Source organism: Chamaea fasciata, unplaced genomic scaffold (genome assembly GCF_029207755.1).
Source record: "Chamaea fasciata isolate MVZ Bird 193981 ecotype frontalis unplaced genomic scaffold, bChaFas1.0.hap1 SCAF_32, whole genome shotgun sequence".
NCBI classification, from domain to species: Eukaryota; Metazoa; Chordata; class Aves; order Passeriformes; family Sylviidae; genus Chamaea; species Chamaea fasciata.
The window spans coordinates 1,536,031-1,560,457 of NW_027094117.1; the positions used below are offsets into that span (position 1 = coordinate 1,536,031).

Consider the following 24,427-nt stretch of genomic DNA (forward strand, 5'->3'; position numbering starts at 1 on the left):
CTTTGCTCTGGCTATGGCCCTTGCAGAGGGGCAGGACTTGGAATGGAAATCTTCAAGGGAATCAGTAAAAGCCACTGCATGAAAGCTGAGGGTTTCTTGAAGGGCCCAGTTCCATCTTTCCTTGCCTCCAGCCGTGAGGACTTTTGCAGCTGTATTCACGACTGCATTCTCACACTGAGAGTGGGGAATCTTTGGGGTTGGTTTCCTCATTCCAGCTGCCTTTGACAGGGTTTGTTTCTGTCCTCAGCTGATTTTGGCCTCTGCGCTCAGCTCAGCCCTGAGCAGGACCAGCCCAGCTCCATGGTGGGCACTGCTCACTGGATGGCCCCAGAAGTTGTCACCAGTTCTCCTTACGGCCCCAAGGTGGACATCTGGTCCTTGGGCATTGTGACCATCGAGATGGTGGAAGGAGAACCTCCTTACTTCAAGGAAACGGCGGCCATGGTAAGAGGCAGATTCTCCAGGGTTTGCAGAGGCCTGTGAGCACAGCGTGGCCCTGCCCTGGCAGGAGCAGCTGAAGGTTTCTGGACATGGGGAAGGGAATTCCCAGAGGACTCGAGCCTGAACACAGACCAATATTCTGCAGTCTCTGGCAACAATGTGCTTTGGGCTTTAAGGTGTTCAGCTCTTCTATCTGTGAGGATGACCTGAAAACGTCAAGCCAGTATCAGCTCCAATGTTATCTTGCAAAAAAACCCCAAACGCACCCCAAAAGCCACCCCCAAACACAAGAAATCTATGAAGGAGTTTGTAAAACAGGTTTGGCGAGATTAAGTCCCTCCCGGCTTTTCTCACTGGGAAAGTTGTCTAACACGTCAAGATGATTATTTAACATGCCCAAAGTCTAACACGTTTCTTTCCTAGCCCAAGCTCCTTTCTCCATGTCACCAAGCCTGAGCTTTCAGCAACACAAACCTGTTTCTTGTCTGGCAGTTTCTGGGATGGGGCATCACAAATGAATTTCCTTGAGTGTCAGTGTCCCTGCAGAGATGCGTTTGATGTAAGAATCCTTTGAAATAACAGTCAGACCACAGTGACTCTTGCAAATGGCCTGGAACGCTGGTGTCGGTATTTGGAGAAGCAAAATCTGCTCTTTCTGATGGAAGTGCCTACTAAGAAAGCCAATGAGATTGGCTCTCCAGGCCAGATCATTTGGATGTTGCAATGGCTGTGGCTGCATCAGGCTTTGGGTTTTTTGGTTGGTAAAGAAAAATGAGCAGCATCTCTGCCAGGGAGGAAAGTGCCCCTGGAGCTGGGGCTGAGAAGCTGGGGTCGATGTGAGCACTGTGGGTGTGACGGAAGCTGGCAGAGCGCTGTGTTTGCTTTTCCTGCAGGCTCGCACTCTGATCCGGCAGAACGGGACCCCGCGGCTGCAGGAGCCCCGGCGCCTGTCGGCTCTGCTGCGGGACTTCCTCGAGTGCAGCCTGGAGTGGGACGAGGAGTGGCGCTGGTCTGCCCAGGAGCTGCTGCAGGTGAATGCCAAGCGGCTGCAGGGGAAACAGCAGCGGCAGGGAGGGGTTTTCTTCTGGGGCCCTCTCCCGTAATCTCCAGGCTGGCTGCTTTGCACGCGCAAAGCAAGCAGAATCCTCGCCCGGTTTGGCTTGGCAGGCTCCTTTCCAGGTCCTCTGCACCTGGTGCCTTCAATGAGCGCAGACATCTTCAAGCAGATCAGGTGCCCCAGAGCCCTGCCTGAGCTGAGCTTGGCTCTTTCCAGGGAGGAGGCACCTCCCACATCTCTGGGCACCTTCTGTCAGTGTGTTCCCCACTCTCCTGGTAAAAAAACAAAATTCTCCCTTACATCTAATCTGAGCCTGCTTCCCTCCCTGCAGTTCAAATCCATTCCCCTTTGTCCTGTTGCAACAGAGCTTGGGAGGAAGTTGACTTTGGAAAGTAACGCTTCACTTCTTTCTTTTTTATCCTTTGGCCAGCACCCATTTTTAGCATCAGCCAAGCCTCTCTCCAGCCTGACCCCTCTGATCACTGCAGCAAAGCGACTGAAAGAGCAGCGGAGGACATGAAGCGCTTTCTCTTCTACTTGGGACAACTACTTAGTTCTGGTAGTTAGCACTGCCAGTTAGTTCTGGTAGTTAGGACAGCCTGTTTGTTCTGGTTGTTGTGACACCCTGTTTGTTATGGCAGCTTTTAGAATAAAAACTCCCTTCAACCTCAACTCCCTTGACATGTGCCATCCTTCTCCCCCTGTGACTCAGCTGCGCGGAGCAATGCGAGGCCACAGTGGGCCCAGCCTTGCCCAGAGCTGAGCCCCAGCAGAGCCCCGGCAGAGGCCAGAGCAGCCTCGGCATCTGCAGAGTCAGCCTGGAAGGACTTGCTTGGAGCCTTCTGGGCTGCACTCGACTCTGGGTTACAAACTGTGTGTGGCGGAAAATGCCACTGGTTCTGCAAGAGGGCAGAAGGGGCCTGGGGAAGGCCAGAAGGGCCATGGGGAAAGCTCCATGCTAGAGAAAAAACCTGCCCTGTGTTGGAGAAAAACCATGCCTTTATCCCCTCGGACAGAGGCAAGAAAATTGAATCCTAAACCAAGGCAAAGAGAGGCAGGGGAGCAGCCCCGGCCCTTCCGCTCCTGCCAACCAAAGCGTCCCTCACCTGCTTCTGAGCCCCTGGGCGCTGGTGGCCCATGGCTGTTGGTTTTTGTCAGGCTGGCTGCCACCAGCCCAGGACAGGCTGGGCACTGGAGGCTTCAGGTGGGGAGATGGGATCCTGGGATGCATTTGATGGCACCTGCCAGCGCAAGCAGGGGAATGGGCTCAGCCGAGGCAGCGGCGGGAAGGAGACCGCGGGCAGCCACTCCCGCAGCGTGTCACGATCCGCTCCCAGAGGCGGGGTTCAGGATGGTTCGTTTTAGGGATCTCAGACTACAAAAGACACAGCGGGGGACAAACTCAGTTTACTCAATCACAAATGCACTTTGATTTCGTGCCAACAAATGCCATAGTGGGGAGAGAAAAGAGAATAGCAAGAAAGACAGAAAAGAGGGCAAGGGGATTCTAGCTACCAGCATGGAGGGTGGAGTCTTCGAGGCTTTTGAAGATACCTATAGACGTGAGTTTCTCCAGTGGGGAGATCTCAAAAGTGAGCGGGCGTCTCTAGGGTTTTTATAGTCCTCTCCGAAGCGACAGGCAGTTGGCCAAACAGGTGGGGGAAATCATTGCAGTGTGTTCATTTAGAGAACTCAGAACAAGTCGGTCGTCAGCAGGTACGGTGTCGACCAGTACGAGTCAGCAGGCGCGGTCACTTCACCGTGACTTGCCCATTGTTTCTGCTCAGGTTCTGATGTTCCCATGTGGGTGCTGGGTTTTTCCATCAAATACACCTGCAGGCAGCACTTGGCCAACATCCCAGCTCAGCCAGGCCACAACTCCCGTCTTGAGATTTTCAAGTCCCTTCGAGGGGTTTCAGTCTCTGTCCTTGACCATGGTGGTGAGGCAGATGAGGGATCTTCAGACCGTCTCTTACAGTCTGGAAGCTCCAATCTGGTAAGACACTGCAGGGGGGTCAGGAAGGGGCATCCACCCAGCACCGCTCCGGGAATCCTGTGCCACTGACACTGATCCCACTTTGTTTCCCAAGGGAAGAGGGACAGGAATGGATACAACATGGCAGCCAGTGAGTGCCAGTGGCAGATCCAGCTCTGGATCCCCTCTGTGTGGATCCCAGGATGGATGCTGGGATTAATCCTGGTGTGTGATCTGTGCTGGAATCTGATGGATCTTCTCTTTCTGCAGGAAAAGATGTGGGAACCAAGGGCCTGACCTTAGGTACGGAAGGGGATCAGCGTGGGATTCCAGAGGGAGATTGGGGCAGGATGGACGGACTTGGATCAGGGGGGGATTGCAATCAGAGCAGGGGTCCAGAGCAGGATCAGATGAATTTGTGGAGTGGGATCGGGGCTGGATGCTGGAGGGGGATCAGTTGGGATGGATGAGGCAGGATTGGTGCAGGTTGGATGGAGCAGGATCAGTGGGCATGGATAGATGAGGCAGGTTTGGTGCAGGATGAATGGGGCAGGATTGGTGTGGAATGGATGGAGCAGGATCAGGCTTGGATTCTGGAGTGGGAACAGGTGGCATGGGTGGAGCAGGACTGGGACAGGGTGGATGAAGCAGGATCAGGTGGGATTTGGGAGCAGCTCCCGCTCTCCATGGGCTCCACAGCCCAGGTCCATTGTTGAAGAATGGTTAGCAGAGCAAGGCCACGGATCATTAGAGGCCTTATGGCCCGATACCAAGTGCTAGCAGCCTACGTGCTGCTAAGACAAGCTGTCCTTGGGACAGCAGGAAGCACGGTTACAGGCCAAAGATAAAAGAACTTGTGGTTAATAGAGAGTAGCAGTAAGCACGTCTCCAAAGTTTTCAGCATGCCAAGGGGAAGAACCTTCTCACGCTTGATATAGCCAATCAAGTACAGATGAGTAGTGGATGCGAACCAATTATAATTTGACAAGTATGCTGAACGCTTCGGGCAAAAGTATAATAACGGATGTTATGAGCAATAAAGTTGAACAATGCTTTACCAATCATAATGATTGATTGCATTCTTCCATCGCCGAAATCCTCCGCAGTCCATCTTGTGCACCTGGGACAAGATAACACCACGACCCGCTCTCATCCCTGCAGGAATCGCCGCCTGTGCAGTCCTGCGCAAGGAGCTGCATCCAGCCCCTTTCCTCTTCACAGGGAAAGCCAAGAGCTCCCGCAAGAGCTCATCCCGCTGCTCCCACCCACCCGGCCCCGCCACCTCTCTTCCCCATGGATCAACTTCCCATTTTCCCCTGTTTCAAGCCAAGAATTAGTTTTTAGAACTAGAACAAAGATGCCAGATGGAAGGAGTCTTGCTGGTTTCACTCAGAAGCATCAGTGACCAAAGGTCACGTTTCCTTTGGTTTTCTCCCATCCTTGTTCCTCCTCAGTGTTCAGGCTGGGCTATCAGGCGTCCTTAGGGCTGCATTTTCACAGTTCCTCTTGCATCCTTTGGGCAATAGCCTGTGCCCTGGGAGGATTCTTTCTGCTCCTTGGTGACACAGGAGAACCTTCCAGGCAGTTTTTGCATGAACTGCTGCTGTGATGTCACAGGAGCATTGCCACGTCCCCGTGGTGTTGCTCTTGCTGTGGGACACAGAGGCCGCAGTGTCCAGAGCGACTCTGGGCGCCTGCTCCTTGCAGGAGGATCCTCCTGCCCGAGGCATTCCCAGCGGTCAGCCCACACCCTGACGGCTGTCCTTCTGTGCTTGCAGGGCTACAGTCTGCAGACGTGTGCAGCGCAGCCAAAATGTTCCAGAATTTGGTTGCTGCAGTTTGCAGCCTGTACTCTGTGGCTTATTCGGTGTATTTCTTGACCCACTTGGCACGTAAGTCAAGCTTTTCCCTCGGTGCAGCATCTGTGGCTTTGAACTTGCTGTGTGCTTTCTGTTCTTCCTCGGGAACTGGGTTGACTTTGTAACCAAATTGCCATGAAGACACCATTGGTTTGGGAGAGCTGCTGCCAGCAGCTGCAGCTGAAAAAAGGGGGTGTCTGCAGCCAGCAGGGTGTGCACAGCATTTGCAGGGGAGAGTTGCTGGGGGAGTTCCGTACTCTCAAGGGGAGAGTGTGTGGCAGCCGAGCCTGGAACTCCCTCCGTTTGCTGGTCCGGCCCAGAACTGACACAGCCCAGTATTTGGTGCTGTTCTCTTGCTTGCTGTGTGAAGGGACTGTGGCTCCTGGAGGGATGCTGTGAGAGCAAAATGCTCTCTTGGGGTTGCTTTGCTCTGTGGCATTTCCCACCACAGGCATTTCTTTTCCTGACAGCATCTGGTTCATGTTCCTTCTCCCATTGCAGGGCACCTGACAGGTGGATCTCGAGCAGCTCCTCCTTTGGTGAGTTCAAAGGGAACCTTTGGTGTTTGGAATTGTGCAGCAAGTTGTGAGCTCAGCGTGTGGCAGCCGAGTGCAAGCCTGGGAGGCTGAAGGAAAGTTCCTGTCAGTGTCTTTGCAGCAGCAGCAGCAGCAGCAGCATCAGCAGCAGCAGCAGCAAAGGCATCCCTGGCAGTTTTCTCCTTTTCTGTTGAAATGCTTTTGAAGAGCTGCAGGTGTGGTTTTGCAGGCAGAAGATTGCTTGCTGGCTTTAGTCATGGTGGAGTATCAAATTCCCAACAATAAGTGGCAATGTCGACTTTAGCCCACTGTTTGTTTGTTTGAACAGCTGGGAAGCCTATTTCTGCTTAGTGCAGCTGGATGTGTAGCTGAGGATAAATAAGGTGATAACTGAGATGGAACTTCCCATCCCTCACACTACCGTCTGTCCACAGGGCACAAAAGCAGCATCAGCACCTCCTCCGGCTCCCTCTGCCTCCAAAGAGGAGGCCAAAGAGGAGGAAGGCAGCGGTGAACTTCCCACTCTTCAGGGAGATAATGGTGAACTTCCCTCTGTGCCGGGAGACGACAGTGAACTTCCCGCTCTTCTGGGAGATGAGGGTGAACATCCCGCCGATTGGGAATACAACGGCGAGGCTCCCGCCGTGTGGGACAAGGACAGTGGACATCTCCCAGCGTGGGACGAGGATGGTGGACGTCACTCGGCACAGGGCGAGAATGGCCAAGCTGCCATGGCATGGGACGAGGATGACGGACATCTCCCGGTGTGGGATGAGGACGGAGGACATCCTGTGGCTTGGGAAGAGGAGGGTGAATGTCTCCCAGCATGGGAAGTGGAGGCTGAACGTCCCATGGCTTGGAAAGACGATGGCCAACCTGCAGCATTTTGGGAAGAGGACGGAGAACCTGCAGCGTTTTGCGAAGAGGACGGAGAACCTCCCTCTGCTGCGGGATCCTGGGCTGAAGGTTCTGGCAGCAGCACAGCCCTGCAGGCAGAGGAAAGAGGGGAGCAGTGCCTGATGCAGCTGAGTACGTCTGCTCTGTTCCTGTGTGCCAGAGCAGGTGCTGTGTGTGTGTCTCAGCATCAGCTGCAGCCGGTGTTGCTCTGCAGCTGAATGTCCCAGAGTGACTGATTGTCCTTCCCCAGCTGAGAACAAGGGCCCCCAGGGAGTGGGGCTGCATTCTGGCTCTGCTGCAAGGTGGGGTCTCTGTCTGGGAGAGAGTGTCTTCCATGTGGTTTCTTTCAGGAAACAGCGTGAGCGTGGGGGAGCCTGCGGAGAAATACCTGGAACTGGAGCAGATTGGCCAAGGGTAAGTGCAAGGCAGTTACTTCTACACGAGCAGGGCCCAGGTATTTTGCTGCTGCAGGATCAAGTGAGAAGTCAGGAGAGCTGCAGACACCTTCAGGCACTGGGGGATGATGCTGCTGTCTCTCAGTCCTGATCAGAATTGACAACTGTGGTCAGATGGCACCTCCAAAGGCCCCTGAGGCTGGCAGTGTCCTGCCTGCAGCAAGGAGCAGGACATGGAAGATCTTCTGTCCATGCAATTGGATTGCCTAAGAGAGCAACTCACCATCTGCTGACTGTCAGACAAGAGTTCTCAACAAGATTGCTTTCAAATCTTTTACTTGCAAAACTATTCACCGCTCAGGATTATCAAGAGAATGGCTTCCAAACAGAAAGCAGAGATGAACTAAGAAGGGCTCTTTTCAGCACAAGTAGTAGACCCCACACATCCAGTAACAGACACAGAGCTGCTGCACTCAAGGGGAAAATGCATGATGCCCTGATGCAGGGCTCTTGTGGATCCTGCAGCTCTTAGGCAGGAAACGCAAAAGGATGAAATACATTCTTTTCTAGTTCTTTAGACAGCCGGCCCCCAGCCCAGGTTTTGAACTAAAGGAATTCATCACGGACATTTGGGGTTTGCTCCAGCACTTTTCCTTCATGTTTGGCCTCAGTTTTCCCTTGCACACCTTGCATGGCAGAGGGCTGGTGGCTGCCGCGCCCTTCTTTCAAGGCTTGACGCGCCCAGGTGTTTTCTGAATGCTACAGGTAGAAAAGATCTCCTGTCTGCCTGACTTTCACTCCCAGGGTCTAAAGCACTGCTTCTTTCCTCTCTGCTGTTTTGTCTGCAGGGCTTTCGGAGCCGTTTGTAAAGGACTCGACAGGGCCACTGGACGAGAGGTGAGTGTCTGCTGACAGAGAGAGAGGGAGAGCAATGAGAAGATGGATGTCCAGAGCAAAGCTCTCTCCTAAAGCCTGCAGTTGTCTTTGGCTCTGGTGTGGGTGCCAGCCTGTGACAGGGATCATCTGAGCATGGGATGTGTGTGTTTGCTTTGTTGTGCAAGCCCAACCAGAGCAGCTGCGTTTGAAATCATGAGCAAATGCCATAGAATTGCTAAAGGGTTCCCAGCTCTTTTGCTCTGTTTGCACAGAACCAGAATTACCTCCTGCTTGCAAAATGTGTTTGAATAATAATGAACATCATCATCATCATTCTAAGAGTGGTGGTAAACTAGGGCCATTTGAGAAGAGTGTAGGTGCAGAGAAGGTTGTTAGAGCTTTGAAGCTGAGGGACCATTTCTGCAGAGCTCACAAGGCCAAATGTCTCTGGCCACGTGTCCTGTAAGCAGCCCCCAGCCAGCAGAGCAATGGGCTGTGGGAATGGCACTTGCTGAGCTCTGGTGTCCCATCCCAAGGCAGTTTGGCACAGCCTGGCTGTGGCGCTCCAAAAAGACTCGCTCCGTGTTTGCTGTGGCCTCCTGCCACAGACTCCTCCAGTTGAAGGTCTGCAATGTCCCTTCAGGTGGCCATAAAGAAAATGAGTCTCCGAGGGCAGAAGAGGGAACGAGCTGTGAATGAGCTCCTGCTCCTGAAGGACAAGAAGAACCCCAACATTATCAACTCTTTGGACAGGTGAGTGCTTCAGCTCTCATCCCGTGCACGAGCCCTGCGTTAATCTTTCCTGGCATCCGCAGTCCGTAGCCTGTTTTGAGAAGCCTGACCCGGCCATATCTTCCTAAAACAACAGCCTGGCAGTTCACTCCCTCCATGTTCCTTTGTTGCACCACTTTGGTTTTCTCTTCAAGCGGACCCTATTTTCTGTGTCTTACAACAAGTGCTGATAATCCGTGGCAGAAATTATTTCCCTTGGTGCCTTCTTCCCAAATCTTTTCCATTGCTTCAGTTACCAGGAAGAGCAGGTTCTTGTTTCCAGAAAGGCCTCATCTGCCCATTTTTCAATGGCCCTGCCTGTTGCTGAAGAGACTTTCTGCAAGGTTTTCCAAAGAGTTGACCACTTTTATCCCAAGTGCTGCACGGCCTCCCTCCCTGGATAGCTCCGGAAGTTGTGTTGCCTTGTTGTGGAGTGAATGGTGGAAGTGATGAGTTCAGATGCTGAAGCAGCTGGGGGCAAGTGTTGTGGTTTCACATTGATCTGGGCTGTTGCTAAAAGTGCATTTTTCACTTGCTTGCCATCTAAGGCCTCTCCTTTTTCACAGGTGTCTCCTGTGAAAATCAGATGGGATTCTGTCCTCATTGACAAGTGAGCTGGAAAGAAAACCCCACTGGAGGCTTTGCCATGGGGGAATTGAGCACTGCACATTCATCTCTGTGCCATTGTTCTCCACTTCCAGCTTCCTTGTTGATGGAGATCTCTGGCTGGTGATGGAATACATGGATGGAGGAACTTTGCAGGATGTGGTCAGACAGACACGCATGGCTGAAGGAGACATGGCAGCTGTCAGTCGGGAGGTGAGGGATCCTGCTTGTGCCTCCCATGGCTTGGACACGATGCTCCTTCCAGAAGGGCAGGAGAAGAGGAGCGGCTCCACGCTCAGGGCTTTTTTTCTGTCTTGTTTTTATGAGCTGGAGAGGAAAGAGCCACTGAAATGAATGGCCTGCCAGCATCACTGCACTTCTGTTCTTGTCCCCTTTCCTGCTGTTGGGGTACTCTGTCTTTTTTGGGTTTGATTTGCTCTTCTCAGCTTTGCCTTGGAACCATTTGCCTGGAGCTTGTGTGCACTGCACTCCTGGCCTGTCACAGCAAAGTTTCTGCTGGCAGAATTCTAAACTCTCCTTTCTTGGCTGATATATTCCAGCCATTGATTTTTACCCTGGTGTTTCTTTTTCTCTCTCAGTGTCTGCAGGGCCTGGATTTCCTCCATTCCAACCAGGTGATCCACAGAGATCTGAAGAGCTCCAACATCCTTCTGGGAATGGACGGCTCTGTCAAGCTGGGTGAGTGTTCCTGGCCAGGCACGGCGCTCCCGGGCTGCGGGTGTGGGGCTGCTTGCCAGTGGCGGCCAGAGCCCCACAAGTGCTGCTGGTGGCACTGCCACAAGCGCTCCTGCTGCCCCTGCAGAGAGCTCAGGGGAGGAGCAGGAGTGTCAGGAGTGGCTTTGCTCTGGCTATGGCCCTTGCAGAGGGGCAGGAGTTGGAATGGAAATCTTCAAGGGAATCAGTAAAAGCCACTGCATGAAAGCTGAGGGTTTCTTGAAGGGTCCAGTTCCATCTTTCCTTGCCTCCAGCCGTGAGGACTTTTGCAGCTGTATTCACGACTGCATTCTCACACTGAGAGTGGGGAATCTTTGGGGTTGGTTTCCTCATTCCAGCTGCCTTTGACAGGGTTTGTTTCTGTCCTCAGCTGATTTTGGCCTCTGCGCTCAGCTCAGCCCTGAGCAGGACCAGCCCAGCTCCATGGTGGGTACTGCTCACTGGATGGCCCCAGAAATTGTCACCAGTTCTCCTTACGGCCCCAAGGTGGACATCTGGTCCTTGGGCATTGTGACCATCGAGATGGTGGAAGGAGAACCTCCTTACTTCAAGGAAACGGCGGCCATGGTAAGAGGCAGATTCTCCAGTGTTTGCAGAGGCCTGTGAGCACAGCGTGGCCCTGCCCTGGCAGGAGCAGCTGAAGGTTTCTGGACATGGGGAAGGGAATTCCCAGAGGACTCGAGCCTGAACACAGACCAATATTCTGCAGTCTCTGGCAACAATGTGCTTTGGGCTTTAAGGTGTTCAGCTCTTCTATCTGTGAGGATGATCTGAAAACGTCAAGCCAGTATCAGCTCCAATGTTATCTTGCAAAAAAACCCCAAACGCACCCCAAAAGCCACCCCCAAACACAAGAAATCTATGAAGGAGTTTGTAAAACAGGTTTGGCGAGATTAAGTCCCTCCCGGCTTTTCTCACTGGGAAAGTTGTCTAACACGTCAAGATGATTATTTAACATGCCCAAAGTCTAACACGTTTCTTTCCTAGCCCAAGCTCCTTTCTCCATGTCACCAAGCCTGAGCTTTCAGCAACACAAACCTGTTTCTTGTCTGGCAGTTTCTGGCATGGGGCATCACAAATGAATTTCCTTGAGTGTCAGTGTCCCTGCAGAGATGCGTTTGATGTAAGAATCCTTTGAAATAACAGTCAGACCACAGTGACTCTTGCAAATGGCCTGGAACGCTGGTGCCAGTATTTGGAGAAGCAAAAACTGCTCTTTCTGATGGAAGTGCCTACTAAGAAAGCCAATGAGATTGGCTCTCCAGGCCAGATCATTTGGATGTTGCAATGGCTGTGGCTGCATCAGGCTTTGGGTTTTTTGGTTGGTAAAGAAAAATGAGCAGCATCTCTGCCAGGGAGGAAAGTGCCCCTGGAGCTGGGGCTGAGAAGCTGGGCTCAATGTGAGCACTGTGGGTGTGACGGAAGCTGGCAGAGCGCTGTGTTTGCTTTTCCTGCAGGCTCGCACTCTGATCCGGCAGAACGGGACCCCGCGGCTGCAGGAGCCCCGGCGCCTGTCGGCTCTGCTGCGGGACTTCCTCGAGTGCAGCCTGGAGTGGGACGAGGAGCGGCGCTGGTCTGCCCAGGAGCTGCTGCAGGTGAATGCCAAGCGGCTGCAGGGGAAACAGCAGCGGCAGGGAGGGGTTTTCTTCTGGGGCCCTCTCCCGTAATCTCCAGGCTGGCTGCTTTGCACGCGCAAAGCAAGCAGAATCCTCGCCCGGTTTGGGTTGGCAGGCTCCTTTCCAGGTCCTCTGCACCTGGTGCCCTCAATGGGCGCAGACATCTTCAAGCAGATCACGTGCCCCAGAGCCCTGCCTGAGCTGAGCTTGGCTCTTTCCAGGGAGGAGGCACCTCCCACATCTCTGGGCACCTTCTGTCAGTGTGTTCCCCACTCTCCTGGTAAAAAACCAAAATTCTCCCTTACATCTAATCTGAGCCTGCTTCCCTCCCTGCAGTTCAAATCCATTCCCCTTTGTCCTGCTGCAACAGAGCCTGGGAGGAACTTGACTTTGGAAAGTAACGCTTCACTTCTTTCTTTTTTATCCTTTGGCCAGCACCCATTTTTAGCATCAGCCAAGCCTCTCTCCAGCCTGACCCCTCTGATCACTGCAGCAAAGCAACTGAGGGAGCAGCGGAGGACATGAAGCGCTTTCTCTTCTACTTGGGACAACTACTTAGTTCTGGTAGTTAGCACTGCCAGTTAGTTCTGGTAGTTAGGACAGCCTGTTTGTTCTGGTTGTTGTGACACCCTGTTTGTTACGGCAGCTTTTGGAATAAAAACTCCCTTCAACCTCAACTCCCTTGACATGTGCCATCCTTCTCCCCCTGTGACTCAGCTGCGCGGAGCAATGCGAGGCCACAGTGGGCCCAGCCTTGCCCAGAGCTGAGCCCCAGCAGAGGCCTGGCAGAGGCCAGAGCAGCCTCGGCATCTGCAGAGTCAGCCTGGAAGGACTTGCTTGGAGCCTTCTGGGCTGCACTCGACTCTGGGTTACAAACTGCGTGTGGCGGAAAATGCCACTGGTTCTGCAAGAGGGCAGAAGGGGCCTGGGGAAGGCCAGAAGGGCCATGGGGAAGGCTCCATGCTAGGGAAAAACCTGCCCTGTGTTGGAGAAAAACCATGCCTTTATCCCCTCGGACAGAGGCAAGAAAATTGAATCCTAACCCAAGGCAAAGAGAGGCAGGGGAGCAGCCCCGGCCCTTCCGCTCCTGCCAACCAAAGCGTCCCTCGGCTGCTTCTGAGCCCCTGGGCGCTGGTTGCCCGTGGCTGTTGGTTTTTGTCAGGCTGGCTGCCACCAGCCCAGGACAGGCTGGGCACTGGAGGCTTCAGGTGGGGAGATGGGATCCAGGGATGCATTTGATGGCACCTGCCAGCGCAAGCAGGGGAATGGGCTCAGCCGAGGCAGCGGCGGGAAGGAGACCGCGGGCAGCCGCTCCCGCAGCGCCCTCAGGCCACGGGGAACACGGCGCCGACACGGCACAAGGAACCCGCCAGAGCCCCCTGCCGCCCCCTCCGCCCGCAGCCGGCCCGAGCCCCGGCAGAACCGAGCGCGGCTCCCACCCGCGCTGGGGCCGCCTCCGAGCTTTGCCACCGCGTCAGCGGTGGTTCCCTTTAAGCAGCAGGCATTAATTAATTAGTATCAATAAAATAAATAATGAATGTCAATATGGGAAACATGAAGCTACAGAAATCAGCCAGTGTGAAGGCTACTGCTCATATATATTTACCAAATCATTCTTTAAAGTAATTTGATAAATAATTTGAAAAATAAATTAAGAAAACAGAAGGATGCCTTAAAATGTTGATTTGGTTGTAAAGTTGCTGCTTCATCACTGCAAGAAAACTGTACATTTTTTTTTCTGCTCTTGTGTAAGCTTTAAACTTTGTGTTCATTTATTTTTATATAAGTTTGCCAGTTTCATATATACTGTGTGCACCTCCACTCAAAAACTGTCTCTCCTTTCATGGCTTTTAATCTATAATCTATGCTCCTTCTCTATGTCACTGAGAAAATTCAAAACTTTGGCAATCTTTAGAACACAAAAGCATAGCAAGCTATTTATTTATAAATATAATTCAGTGGTTGACAGATTCCATGTGAGACAGGGCTTGCTACCTGCAGAATCTCTTTTCCATTTGACAGTGCACAAACTCACCAAACACTTCGAAAAACAATAAAAATGGATTTGGACACGTTAGATGTTTGAAAACAAGTCAGTTTCCAAAAAGTTAATGAATCAAACATAATATCCTGGCTTACTATTCCCTTCTTTTCCTTTAAAGGATACCAGAAAAAAGTCTTTGTGCCATGTGACAGGTTTATTTGAGAGGGCACTTTTTTACAACTATTTCATTGTAGGGGTTGTTAAGCAGCAAATGAACATGAAGGTGTGCTCCACTGAAATTTAAAATGAACTACCACTACTAGTTGAAGGGAGATGGAGAAGAACTGTTTATGAAGTAAAGGGGGGAAACCCCACAAACCAACAATCATAGTGAAATTAGTTCCAAAAAGCTGTTGTTGTGGATATTAACACTAGAAATCTTGCTACTGTATGGTCTGAATGAAATAGATATAAATACAGAGTCACAGAAAAGGTGAGATTAGAAGGCTCTCTTGAGACTGCCTATTCCAAATGCCCTGCTAAAATCGGATCAGCTAGAGCAGGTTGCCAATGACCATATGCAGTAGGGTCTTGAATGGCTCTACAGATAGAGACTGCACAGACTTTCTGAGGAACCTGTTGGGCACTCTCAGAAACAAAATGTATTTTTTCTTATGTTCAGATGGAATTTATTATATTTCAGTTTCTGCCCACTGTCTGTTCTATGTTTACTGAATACAATGGAGAGGACTACGTCTCCATGTTCTTTATCAGTTATAAATACTTATGTTTCCCTCTGTCTTCCTTGCCTTCCCCGGTTTGAATCATCCCAGCACCTTCAGCATCTTTCTGTAGCAACAGATGCTTCAGCCTCTACTCGACTTTGTTGCCTTTCAAAGGAATGTTCTTATCTCTGTTGTATTTGAGAGTCCAGAACTAGGTCTGGCAGTCGAGATGTTTCTCCCAAGGAAAAGATCCCCCCCTGAACCTACTAGCAATAATATTACTAAAGTAACCCAGTGGGCTTTGCCTTAAGAGCACACTGCTGGACATAATTTGTTATCTGTGGAAAGGGATTGGTTAAAACAAAGGGAAAGTAACTCATTTTGGAGTAAACACCTCCTAAAATTTGTCTTTAACCAAGGCAACTAGGAAAAAAAATGCCTATTGGAATACCTTTAAGACTTATATGCAACAGTGTGTTTCACCATAAACTAAACTAGAAGGTAGATGCTAATGAAACAGATGAAAATTTCCTCCTTGATGACGTTTAAGTAATTTAAATCTTATCTTAAAAGTAGTTCAAAATTCTGATCAAATTCACCTTTTATTAGAGTGAGATTAGCAATTCAGAGTTGCTATTTGTGAATGTCAACAAAATATCAAAATTTATGAGTTAGTATTTGAAGGAAGAAATATGCCATATAATCACAAAATTATTTAAATTAACGTGTTAGTGGAATGTTGAATAAAGACTAATACAATAAAGATATTTTAATAAAATTAACATATTAAACAGTGAAGGTGCAAAGGGCTCCACTAAAAGTGATGAAGTCACAAAGCTTTCTGAAATCAGGAGAATTTTAAATTACTTCATGCATTCCAATTCATGTCTCATTAATATTAATATTGGTTAGATACCTTGGAGAGGCAGAACTGAATATACACTTCCCAGTTTTCATCTTTACCCAAGCAATGTTTTCAGAGGAGTTAAAGGAGCCCTTGTAGCCAAGCAGGTCAACATCCTACTGAGTTACTTTGGCAATACTATTGCTAGTAGGTTCTTCCAGGTGATCCCTCTAATTTCATCTCACTCTTTTGTCTCCCACTCCCAATACCAAAACTCTATTCACTACTCTTCTATGTCTCTGACAGATAGTAGGTAGAATAGTAGCAGCCACAAGCATATCTTTCTTCCCTTAAGTCCACAACTCTTACTTTAAATCACTGGGGCCCATGAAATACTTGCTAGATGTCAACAAAACTTATTTCTTTTTAAGATGTATGGATATGTCTTGCAACCAAAAAAATTCCAAACAAATGCAATCCAAATAAACAAACAAACAAAGTATGAAAGAAATACATATCAGCTCTTTTCCATTTACAAAAGAGAATTGACCAAACCAGGAAAGTCTGGAAAGTTATGAACCTGCTATAACATCTGCTATGTTAGTGTGAAAAAATACAGTATTTATTAAATAAATAAATAAATAAATAAATATCCCTGCAAAAATGTTTTCTTTTTATAAAAGTTATTATTATGTTCTTGGTAAATTAATAACTATAATAAAAAATATCTCAGGAGTTCTCTATGAGGGTCAGACTGGCAGACAAAATGTAGCTAGAATGTTCATAGGTTAAGATGTATATATATTTGTCAAGACTATGACAGGAATAAAAAGTTTAAAAATTCACCCATTTCAATATATACATGCTTGGTCTTCCAATGATCACACTGGACCGTCAAAAAAAATAGAAATCCTTAGCAGGGGCAACATACCTGTAGAGAGACCAACAAGCTAACTTCTGACTTAAAACACATACAAAATATATATCATATATTGACATAACAGATAAAAATAATTGCTTTAATTTGTTCTGGAGTGTGGCAAAATCAAAGTTCAGGTCAAAAAATGCTATGCAACAGTGTCGCTATGTGTGAAGCAACTGCGGAAATTTTTGGGAAAAAACTCCAATTAATATCATTATCTCACTAGAAAACCACTTAAACATTGAAATATGAGGTCTGAAGATGCTATTATCTAAAGCAAGAAAGAGGAAATGAAAAGTCTAAATATTAAGAAAGTAGAGATAAAGACATGGAAATTGCATAAACTAATCAGGAAAAAAGAGATAACAGAAGTAACAGCCAACAAAATTTCGAAAATGACAAGCAGAAGTTGTAAAATATGAGTTAAAGTAATGACAGAACCAAGACTCCATGAAGACTTTGCCTTTACTTTGCAAAAACTTCAACATCCCCTCCAAATGACAAGCAGGCACGCCTGGTCTCCTGAAATCTTGCCCTCAAATGGTTTTCTTGGGTTTTTTAAAAGAAGTTTTTTAATGTGAAAGAAAAAGACAATAGCATATATTCAATTCAATAAAGTGCTCTTTGCATCCAGTAACAGAGTGGGTAAAAAGTAAATTGGAGAAGACTGCTAAACCAGTCTTCTGTACAGGTACAGAAGAATAGCTTTGAAGTTGCTTTTGCAAGAGAAGATAGAAAGAGCCCTTTGAAAAACTTAGGAAGAACTGCTTATGTCAAACCAGAAGATGAGTTCTGTGGTGGTCTGTGTAATTCACTGAGAGTGTAAGAAAAAAGTCAGACGTGACAACCATTGTATTGTCTTTCTGAAATTCTTTCTAGCTTGTGCAGCTTGTGTATGTGCTTCTTAGCCTACTTTTAGTGTGGCATCCTACAGATCTATCCTTTTTTTTAACAGAGCATTCTACCTCAGGGTGTATTGATAAAGGGAGCTCATTTGACAGGAAACCTCTTATGCAAGAATAAAGGCAGGATTTGCTTTTTCTTTGCAGCCTCATGGAAAACTGACATCTATGGGACAGAAGGTCACATGGCCCCAGCTCTGAGGCTGTCATCAAAGTGCATCCAATGCTGTAGAGTACTTGAAGGTTTCACAGATCTGTTCAAAGGTTTAGAACTATTTTCTGACGAGAATATTATGCCTTTCCAGAACATTTTGTAATTTTGCTTGCATGGCAATTGCAAGGTAAAACGGGTGTTACCTTAGGCGTGGGATGATATGCTAAGCTAAATTTTCTGTAGGTGCTCCTGGTGCAGAGATATCACATTTTCCTGATACTAGCTTGTCATTAGTGGACATTGTATTAAATTATATGAAATTGTGTTTTATAATTTTTGTGCAAAACAACAACTTTTGTTAAAAAATGTGCAAGATTATTAAAGGTAAAAAAAAAAAAAAACACCCTTTAAAGCCCTTTGTGAAGACTCATTTGGCTTTCATCAGAAAATCCAGAATTAATCTGATGATAAAACTAACATGTGACTTATCTCTTTATACACATCTCTTTCCATCCCAATAAAAAATAATTAAATCTGATTAATTTTATTCAAGCAACCTAATACAGAGATTTGAAAAATTATTTCCTTCCACTCTACAGTGGTAAGGGGCAGCACTTTCAGCTTGCTTATGTTAACTAAAATATTTTCTGTTACATACAGGATATTTCTGCAAGTGGGTTCCATTTTACAGAGATTTCAAGGTTTGTCAGTCTGGGGGCACCACAGCACAAGTTGGTTCAAGCAGTTAAGTCCAGGGCCAGAAGTCTAAACAGGCAAAGGTATGATAATCCAGTCATTCATGGTCAGGAGCCAAGAACCTAATTACACAGAAAAAGCAGCTCTAATGAAAATCTCAGATTTACTTTCCAAATAGATATGATATCTCTGGAGTTCTAAGACACCCAGAATTCAAGATTTCCTTTTTCTATGGCCATCTCAGTAAAAGAAGATTGGTTGCATTGGAGGTTTTAGAACCCCCAAAATAATTATGTGCCAGCTGGAAAGCCTAGTCAGATGACTAAGAGTGCATGAAGTTTCAGAAGCCATGGCTTTCTGGTATTTTGCAGTATCTGGAATTGTCCTGGGAGTCAAGAAACTACAGAGCCATATATGTATTTATATGTAAAAAATTACTCATTATGATCCCCTATGATTTTACTATCGTGAGATTGTCACCTGGATATGTGGATTTTTACCTGGACATTGGTAAAGCTCTTAACACCATTTATCACGGCATTCTCCTGGAGAAACTATCTGCTCGTAGCTTGGTCAGATGTGCTCATTGATGGGTAAAAAACTGGATGGACAGCTGGGCTGAGAGAGTGATGGTGGATGGAGATACATCCAGCTGGTGACTTGTGGCAAGTGGTGTTCCCCAGGGCTCTGTCCTGAGACCAGCCCTTTTCGATGACTTTATCAGCTATCTGGACAAGGGGATAGAATGCACACTGGGTCAGTTATTTTGAAGATAATACCAAGCTGGGCAAGAGTGTCAATCTGCTTTAGGAAAGGAAGGCTCTACAGAGGGATATGGCAGGCTGGATCTATAGTATGAGGCCAGTTGCATGATTTAGTGGTGGGCCTGGCAGTGTCAGGTAAATGGTGAAGTCAATGATCTTACAGGTGTTTCCCAACCTAAGCAATTCCATGATTCAGTGATTTACCATCCATTGTTTACCTCATGCATCAAGCAGAGAGAGTTCCTACTTTAAAGAACACTTAGTAACATTTAGATTAAAAGTTATCTAGATTTTCGCCATTTCAGCAGTAGCTTAAAACAGTCATGTATACTAACAGCCCTACTTTCCAGAAATACTGCATGATGTCAGAATGACATTAAGCATAACAAAGAAAACTTCAACTCAGCATAAAGGGCATTCTTCTGAAAATGTTGGAGTGATACTTGGGTGTCAAAAGAAAGGTTCACTGCTGCCCCAGCAAGGCCAATGTGATGGCCTAATCAGAATGGTGTGGATGACATCACCATCATCGAGTAGACAAAGAGAATTCAGCACATATTCTCCAAAACACAGAATTTCCAAAGCCTTTTCAGGGTTTGTTTTTTTTTTTGCACTGAAATGATATCTGAATCTGTATTACTGGACCTAAAGCAATTTGAATACACATCCTCATCGTATTCTGATTTTTGCCAAAAAAAATCTTTAACTAATTTCTTTTGACCAGCCAAATCCAATTGATGAGACAAGTTCAGACCACAAACATTTTCCAAGGTGAGGAACAGCCCCATAGTAAAAGGTGTGCTAGCTGCTAAGGACACATTTATTATTGTTCCAGAAAATAATCAGAGAAACTTCTTGATGAAAGGCCAGAATCCAAGAATTCAGGAGAATTTCAATTTCAATATCTATTTGTGGGTAAGCTGTGTCAGGGATTTTTTCTCGGACATTGGTAAAGACATTTTTCCTGTCTTTGAAAATTGTTTTTGGCCTAAAAGCAGAAGAGGATCCACTGCATCATTCACAGCATCAAGCGTTTGTATTAGTTTGCATTTCACAAGCAATGGTTTAATGAAGAAAATCAACCTAATGTACGTCCTTTGGGAAAAACCCCAAATTCCTCTTTTATTGCTTTTTACAGTTAATTGAGCATGATCTGTTATTCCAAACTATGAAGAGAAATTTAGAGTGCCCTAGCACTGGAGCAGTAATTTGGTGTAATGGGAACTCATTTCATGTCATTCCCTGTCAAGATATTTGTACATAAGATCTGGAAAGTCAAATGCTGCATGGCTGGGTAAAAAAAATCCAAAAGTTTTGGAGGGATGGAAGTTAGACCATCAGCAAAAATGACAATGGACTTAATGTAAGAAAGAGGCTCTACAGTACAAGGACTGTTAACTATAACGAGAAAAAGATTTTAATAAGATGGAATAAGATCCTGCAACAGGGAATCACAAAGTAGATATTTTCAGGACTAGTAGGCAGATTTTTATATAAGCCTACACATTCTTTGATCCACCTGCTAAGGCTAGTTAAAGGAGAGTTATAAGCTCTTACTCAGATTTAGCTGACTTGCCAACAGCAGTTACACTGATTTTAGAGCTCTTGTGCATGTTCCGTACATTCTACATCAGCAAAAATGGTGAGTGGCTTTTTTGAAGTCTTTACTTTCCCAGTACCTCCTGAAAAATGTTAATTTATATTGCCTCTACCTTCGGGGAAAAAAGCAATGGTAGGAGATATAAAGACAAAAACTTTTTTTTTTTTTGCCTTATATCATGGTTCACCTCAAGGCTAGAAGAGCTAAGAGGGAACTAATAAAACAAGAATGTAAGGATAAAGTCAGAGGAAGGGATGATGGCTATTTATGCTGCCTCTGACCTTTTAAATATGGTCTTAGAACATGGCCCTAAATTTATCCCCATAGAAATGGTATGCTAAATTTATATGCAGACTTTTTGAGATTTGTTTTTAGTCTACAATTAGTTTTTCTCTGGTGAGTTCACTATTTGCTAATTTATGTAATCTCTTGTTGTGTGTATGTATTCATGTCTTGTTACTGGCTTAGACCTTTTTCTTTCCTCTTTTGAGTTTTTATATTTATTTACATATTTTTTAAAATTCCTACAGTTCAAAATAAAGAACTGGTTCCTGCTTTCAATTCTCTGTCTGTTAATCTGTTGGCTGTACTTGTTTACTGCCCATTTCTCATCATGAGCCCTGCACAAGCTTCTATTGAAGAGCTGTAAAACACAAAACAGTACATGGTTCAGAATAGATGCATCATTAGCAAAATCTTGCTAGGAGACAAATACACACAATATATTAGCACATATTTTATGGTTCCAGTGCTTTGGTAATGCTTTTATTCCACCAGTTCCTATGTATCTTTGAATATTTTTTCTGTTTACTTGCTGTCATGTTAAGGTGTGACTAACCAGGATGAATTAATGTTCTGCAGTGCTGAAAGTAGCCCACTGTTTTCCTTGTCTGCTTCCAGCTGCCTACCCATTACAAAAGCAGCTTCTCAGTACTTTACGTCAGACTCTGCGAAACACAATGTGCAAAGGCACAGCATAAAAAAAAGTAGCAGCTTTGTACAGAGGAACTTCTTGCAAAAATACAGGTACACCTGCCATTTAGAGCACTTGATGTTAGGCCTTGATTCAACCTCCAAGGAATCCTCATTATTTGACTTCCATTTTAATGAGAAAAGCAGACATCACTGCAAGCCAGTCCTGTTTAATACATTTACCAATGACCTGGAAGGAAGGATCAAGTGCACTCTCTGCCAATTTGCAGATAACATCAAGCTGGTCGGGAATGTTGGTCTGCTGGAGGGTAAGAAGACACTACAGAGGGATCTATCTAGACGGGCTGGATCAATGGACTGAGGCCAATTGCATGACATTCAGTGAGGCAAAATGCTGGGTCCTGCAGTTCAGTCACATTCTTCCCCTGCAGCACCAGGGGAAGAGTGGCTGGAAAGCTGCCCAGCAGAAAAGGACCTGCTGGAGAACTGCTGAACACGAGCCAGCTTGTGCCCAGGTGGCCAAGAGGGTGAATGGAATCCTGGCCTGTATCTGCAAGAGTGTGGCCAGCAGGACTTAGCAGAGCATATTTGAGGTGTTGATGCTTCACCTCAGGTCCTGTGTTCAGTTCTGGGCCCCTGACAAAAAGATGAATATTGAGGTGCTGGAATGTGTCCAGAGAAGGGTAACAAACAAAGGTGATGAAGGGTGTGGAGCGCAAGGCTTAAGAGCAGCTGAGGGAGCTGGTGCTGTTTAGCCTGGAGAAAAAGAGGCTCAGGGGAGAAACAGCCTCAAATTGTGCCAGGGGATATTTAGATTGGACATCAGGGAAAATCATCTTCCAGGTAGAGTATACCTTCTTTGCCTCCCCACTTCTCCGTTCATTTCTGTGACCTGTGATTCCCACAGACTGATCTCATGAGCAAAGACAGAGGGAAAGAAAGCTTTCAGCACTTTCACCTTTTCCATGAAGAAGATCTGCATGTTAGGTATCCAGTCTTGATGTCAAAGACAAAACATAAAAATACATCAGAAGAAATAGAAGCTGGGTTTGAAAGTACAGTATTTCCAGTAGATTGGAAATTCACTGCCAGCAATGTGAAAAAAACCAAAATCCCCCAAACCTATGTCTACAGGATATCTATGCATAAAATATATAAACCTATGGAAAAGGAGAGTTCTAGGGCTCAGAATACCTCTAACAGTGTCTGTTTTATTTGCTAAGACAAATGATTAAAGCACCCAGAGGGACTGAGCTATGAGCAATATAGATGCATGCTTAGAGTCAGAGTCTTGACTGAGGCATTGAAAAAATGTATTTCTTAACATATTCACAAAAATCTTCTTAATAAAAGCTGCAGACTTTTCCAAGAGGTATGTGCTATTAGGAAACAAAACACACTTTCACATGCTCTAAAAGTCTCTAAAACACATATGGTTCAAAATTTGGGTGTTTCCTAGATAAATTAGACAGAAAAAAAATCTCCTAGTGGAATTCGCAGACCTAAACCAGTTTTCTTCCCATCTCTATTCCTGTGGAATACTTATTAGTTTCAGCACTGCTTTAATTTAAATTATTGTGGCATAGATAATGCAAAAATAAATAATTAAATATTTGTGTGCACATGAAAACACACACACAACACAAACACACACACATAAGATCTTCCAGCTCAACTGGAAATGCCACTATTATCTGAATCTCTTAAAAGATCTCTTCGCTACCTTTTCCTCTGGATGTTATCTTTTTGTGGCTTTATTTTATAAGTTACAATACCTCAAACGTAGTTAGGTTATACCTGTGGATTTGACACACAGGATCCTGAAAGTCTCTAAGATGGAGCTGACTCATGAGCAGACAATAAAAGTGGACTAGATGAACAAAAGGGACAATGAAAAATACTTGTACTGATTAATTTCAATGAGGAGACAAGCAATAGAGACTCCTTAAAGCTTTCAAGCTCAGCTTCAAATAGAACATATGCAAGTACACAAGATTCTCCTCTGGCTCTGTCCTCATCATGAGTCAGGTATTAAGTTTACTAATTAGCTCATCTAAGAACTCTGATATTGTACTGCTGGATCTTCAGTATTTAGGAGAAAAAAAAATCTTTTAGCAACCATTCCCAAGAATTTATTTTCTTTTTTTCTAAACTATCATTCATATTAGCACATTTTTAGATATACTTTAAACTATGTCTTGGTTTAGGAAGACAGGTATCTGCTAGGTAAAATTACAATCAGAGGCTCTTTGGCAAAGATTTGGGAAATAGGAATAGCAGTTCTTTACTAGTATGTAATACAAAGCAAACAAACACAAAAAAAAAAAAACTCCCCCCCCACCAAACAACTACAGCATTAATGACAAACGACAACAGTACCAAGAACCTTGAGGGCTTTGTTTCACAAAACCCAGGGCAGTTTGGTTTCGGTGTCCCTGCAGGATCCTCAGAGCACCAAACTGGAACAGTGGAAAAGTCCCGGGCTGGTAGCTGGGATGGCAGGGTGTCCCGGCAGGCAGGGGCAGGATGTCCCGGCAGCGCAGGGGGTGCAGGGTCACGCTGCAGCAAGAGGAGCAGCGCCAAAGAAGTTCGAAGGCGAGGCAGAAAAAAAAACGGCCCAGCTTCTGCTCGGCGTGCTTTGCGGCGGCTGAGATCCTCGAGGAGCGGCCGACACGCGTCTCCCGAACGCCGGAAGCAGAAAAGCACGCAGCTGCCTCAAGCTGTGTCTTTTACCTGCGTTATCTCCCCCTTCCACCTTTTGTCCATCTCTTTGTTTCAGCCAAGCACTCTCAAGTATCCAACACCCGGTCCCCTTGGCAACCCGTGGGGAAAAAATTCCCCAGAGAAAGAAGGAACAAACCCAACCCCCAACATTATCCACCCCGAATTTTTTTCCCATACAAACATATTACATTGAGTTTTAACTATTAAAAATACATATATATATATGCAAATATGGATGCAGCCACATTGTCATGGGTAGTTCACCCCAAAACAAGGTCCCCTTGAGGTATGCATCGGGTCTCTCCATCCTTTTGCATCACCCACCAGGTGCAACCTGGTCCCTGAGCGAAGACAACCCCACGGATGGGATTGTCTTTGCTGGAGGCTGGATTAATCCAAACAGTTTTTCCCAGCA

At 46.6% G+C, this 24,427-nt stretch overlaps 1 pseudogene; it reads left to right on the forward strand.

Moving 5' to 3' along the window:
- The first annotated feature begins 20,077 nt into the window (after window positions 1-20,077).
- The window catches only part of LOC136303300 (zinc finger protein 436-like), a 156,013-nt pseudogene continuing 151,663 nt past the window's right edge, over window positions 20,078-24,427 (forward strand).